Here is a 5,003-nt window from a genome sequence, read left to right as displayed (position 1 = left end):
AGAGTGTGTGTGTGTGTGTGTATAAAAGATAAAATGGAGGTTGAAATTTTACAAAAATTAGGTTTGTGATGAAGGATAAAGTGTAGAGACAAAGAGATAGCAAGAAAATCATCATCTTATTTATTGATAGGTGCCCTTTATATAGGGAATTACACAATACCAATATGGTAAGGATATGAATACATAGATCTAGTCTAACTACATATCCTATTGGCATAAGGCTAAGGCACACATAAAGAATATCTAGAAAGATACAGAATATCCTAGAACACCCCCCCCTTGTGCCGCGCGCTGATATGCCGATAGTGCTGATCTGTTGCCTCGTCAAGTCACAAAAACCCTATGGGAGAAAAACTGAACCTTGATCGTAGGAGAAAAAGAGTACAACACACCCTTCACATTTGATAATGACATGTATGTATGTGCTAGACTCCCCCTGAAGTTCGCACCTCCCCTTGATCTTTACATCAATCATAGGGCTCTTCTTGATTCTTACTAAACACGGAAGTTTCAACAACTTAGCATGCCAATGCTCTTTAACATGTCTTCAAATGTGGCATTAGGCAATGATTAACTAAATCATGCTGTATTGTCCTCAAATGATCTTTTACACTTAGATCTTGAGGAGAAGGCCGCTTGTGAACTCAAAACATAAGTTTGTGCAGGAAATCAGATTTCCTCGCAGTATGACCATCAGTTACTAGAACAGTCGTAACTTCCTCTAGCAAATACATATGAACGAACCGTAAACGGTTTTTGAAACTATACTCATTTAGCTTTCCAACCGTATATTACACACGTTCTGGTTCGTCAGGAGCTATTCACAAAGTCCATTTGAAGTTGACTGTTTTGCCAAAATCAGATTCTCGGACAGATTCGTCCTACTCACTCAATATGATAGCTATAATCAAATGGTTGGTGTCCCTGGAAAGTAGACACATAGACCTTTCTAATGGTACCAATTTCACTATTTTCCAGTGAGTGAGATTTCTTATAGGTCTCGTGAAAGTTGACCTACAAAACTTGGCAGATTATGATTTCGCTTTTGATGTGTCTTTCTTATGTAGGGATAGAATAAGCCTCAACCTTTCATACCATTAAGTATTGAAAAAAGAGTTACTGCCATTACATTGGCATTGCATGGGCGTATAGCTACACTTAACTTTACAACTTTTCATAGCGACTGAGATGTCAAGTCTTTCGTATTGTGTTGAGTACATTGATGCGTCTTATTGTACTTAGATGGGAACTCCATCTCTTAACACATATTTGTCATCTTGCTTTAGACAAAACAACAGATCTCTCTTTAGAGCAAAAATCTTGACTAATCATGGGAGTATATGTAGGCCTCACTAGTTATAAAGTGCCTAAGCCGATTGATGAAAAATGATCATCAATACAGTCATCGAGTGCCTTATCGAGACCGTGTCTTCCCAAGATCTTTTTCTTCGGATGTTGATACATATTGGCATCTCTTGATGGATCAAGAGTCCATGTAAACCCGGAATGAACACGCAAAGGCATAATTCACCATATCCCTTCCAAATCAAGTAGAGTCCATGTGCGTTGCAATACATTTAGCAAACGCATGCTCTTATGGTTTGGAGCCACTTGATTCGGATGAATGAAGTCTACTCAAGACCTTCATGCATATCTCTGACCCCGTAGAGATGTTATTATGACCACATTCATAGGCTGTATGTTCAGTTATTCGGAAACTACCAAACTGACAAAGTAGTGGAGTTCAATGACATCCATTATGAGAGCATATCTCATCGTAGTCGATCTCAGTGTGTGTTAGTGAGAAACCTTGCGCCATAAGGTGAGTCTAAACTCTTGTTCTCACTACGCTATCTAACAAAGGCACAGTTGATAGGGTTTAGCTTGCGGTGTCGGCATCACCTGCCCAAGGACCTATCTCTTTGTTAATACTGGATCGCATCTTTCCATTAGGCCAATCAACTAAGTTGATATCCATCAACGAAGGGTGGTTCGATAGTAGACTCATTATCCCACGTTCGCATGTACACTAGTGTAATACTTGTAGAGATCTCTATATGGATTGAATTTGACATTGAGGCGTCCCCCAACGATAATCACAATTCAGACTTCATGAGACGGATTTTAGTATCACTGATCAATGGATCAGGTTGTGCCAAGCTCGCTTTCTTCCTAGTGCGAGAAAGTATCGAACCTAAGGGCCTCTCTCCTTTTAGGGAGCCACACGGCCTTGTGACACCAATTTTGACACTATATGACATCACTATATCACCATCCACTGTGATGGCGTCAAGACCAACACCTTTTGGTCGCGCCATGTCCTCTTGATGGGACATCAATCTTTGCAGCATGTGATCTCGTCACTTTAACACTTTAAGCATTTGGGATCAAGATGAGATTGAGTGGGGACAAACCACGACAATTCACGTCGTTCCACTTGAACACTTGTGTTCTTATCTCCCCCTAACGGCGGGAATATTGTCTCATCAAAGTGACCATCCGCAATATAGCGGTGAAAGAGATCGTCTGGCAAGGTTTCTATATATGCGGATTATAGGTGGATGTTCACATCCAACCTAAATATTTATTCATCTCAAATGACCCATCATTGTACGTAGTGGCAATACGATTTGGCACCTAGAAATAACATTTAGCCGAGCTCAAGGATTGGAGATCCTTTTCAATCTTGTTTGAGCTCAAGGATTGCAATCCTGGTACACAGTCACGAGCTGTAGTACAAAAATATTCAATGATGGTGGGTCGTAGATGAATAGTAAAGCTGCATGCAAATATTGCATAACCCCAAGACGCAATAGAAAGATTGGTGCGCATCAATAATGTTCGAGCGACAAGCTAAAGTTGCTTGGTCGTAGCCTCGGTCAGACCGTATTGCGTGTGAACATGGGATACAGGACACTTCAACTTACATCCTGATAAACTTCTTTAAAGAATGGGTAGTGAGCCCGTAGAAGCATAAGCAGTAGATAATAGTGTAACACATGACCAGTGTGTTAACACTTCAACCAACACCATAAAGCATAAAAAGGTGTCCGCAAGTTGGTTGTATCTATCTACATAATTTGATATAAGAATAGAATGTTCACTTTTGTGTTATTTAGCGTAGGAGGGTCTCACTCCTAATTTAGCTAAAGAATAGGCTTTCAAAACAAGCAATGAGCATTGCAGGGGACCAATGCGACATCGAGGGAAGGCCGGTGCATCTCAATTCCTTGAGGAATTGACCGGACGACCTCCAGAAAGTTGGAGTCGTGTTCGGGTGACGTCAATGTCCCCCTGGTCACCACCATGCTTCATGGTGATGCTAGATCCCGAATGTCTTTGTTTTGAGCGGAAGAATGGATGTCCATGAGAATTTCTCAAAATTTGGACCATTATGTCTCTTCCAGGATGACCGATTTGGTTAAATCAAAGCCTATATGAGTCGGTGTCCCAAATATCATGTTTGACGACAACATGGGATTCGATATTCGAATCGCAGTAACATACAATCCACTAGATTCACTTATGAATTTCTTCAAGATGCGCTTCTGTCACATCCCGACCCTTATATTTTTACCTTATTTACTAGCGTGATTATAATAAGAATTTTACCGTCTCGATCATTGAGTAAATAGTTTAATTGGTCCCTAGAGGGGTTTCGGGGACGATTATGTGCGGAGGATTATTCGTATGAGGAAAATACGACTACGGTAAAAATGGTAAATTTTAGCTAGTAAAAGGTAATTTTTATTCGGGTATTATTTTTCAGGGTGTTTTTATTTTGGAAGTTTGGGTTAAAAAGGGAGTGTTGGGTCGGCTGGGCCGAGCCCAACCCATTTTCTTCTTCTTTTCTTTCTCTCTCCCTCCCGATTTCCTCTCCGCACCCGAGCCTCCCGCTGCCCGGTTTTCCGGCCGCCCTCCCGCCGCCGTCCAGCCTCCGTTCGCCGCCGGACCGGTTCCGTTCGGTCGGTCTCCCTCCCAGCAACATTTCTAGACCGGTGACAGCCTCCCTAGCGCCGCCGTGAGTGAGCGGTGCCGCCCGAAAGCTTCGACTGCCGAATCGGTTTTTTCGCCGGAACTTCCTCCTCCGGCCACCAATCCGGGCAAGCTTGGTATGGTTTTGTAGCCCTCCAACCCAGCAACCTTGCCCTAAACGGACTCACTCCCTCTTGAACTAGGTAAGGAGAAATTTAAGGTGGAAGTTTTATGGTGTTTTTGATGTTTTTAGTCGATTGCCCTAGTTAGGCTTGGAATTGGTGTTTGTGCTAGTTATGAAAGTTGTAGAGCTTGATGAGAGGAAGATGCTGTTAAAATTTCATAGGTTTTGGAGGTCGCCGGAATTGACCTCCGGCCGCCGCTGCCGGCGGAGCCGCCGGCAGCGCCGCCGCCGGTTGGGAGATTTTAATGTTGTTAAATTTGGAATATTAAGGGGAGTTTATTGAAGTGAGTTATGGAATTTTTGGATGAGTTTTGGATAGGTTTATGAATTTCCGAAGTGTGGTATTTTTGGCGGATAATTAATGTAGAATCCGGCCGTTGGATTTAAGTCGTATTTTGGAGAGGTTGTATTTACGACTGTGGAGTATGATATTTAAGTTCGGATCGTCCGATGTAAGAATATCGAAGTTAGGCAATAATGAGCGTAATTATGGCTCTCGGGTAATTTTGCCTATTTTGATTAAATATTGGATATTGGTTGGGAAATTAATATTATATTTGGAACAGGACGTGAAGAGGCTCGAGCAGACGAGACCCCAAATTGACATCAGGCTTAGGCCTAATTCGTGAGTGGACGTTTATTTTAAATAATATGCATGCTATAGTTCATGATTGAACATTTCCTTTTGTTGGAGTTTTACCGTTAATTAATTTTGACGCTTTTATTTCTCTGAGAGAGAGTTACCGAAAATGGGATTTTCGGTGAATATAAATATATATTTATGAGAGAGTATGTATAGAAAATGCTAGCTAGCCATATGTGTCTGTCCACCTTAATGGCGTAG

The sequence above is a fragment of the Fragaria vesca genome, linkage group LG4 (assembly GCF_000184155.1).
Source record: "Fragaria vesca subsp. vesca linkage group LG4, FraVesHawaii_1.0, whole genome shotgun sequence".
Lineage (NCBI taxonomy): Eukaryota > Viridiplantae > Streptophyta > Magnoliopsida > Rosales > Rosaceae > Fragaria > Fragaria vesca.
This window is presented reverse-complemented; position numbering follows the sequence as displayed.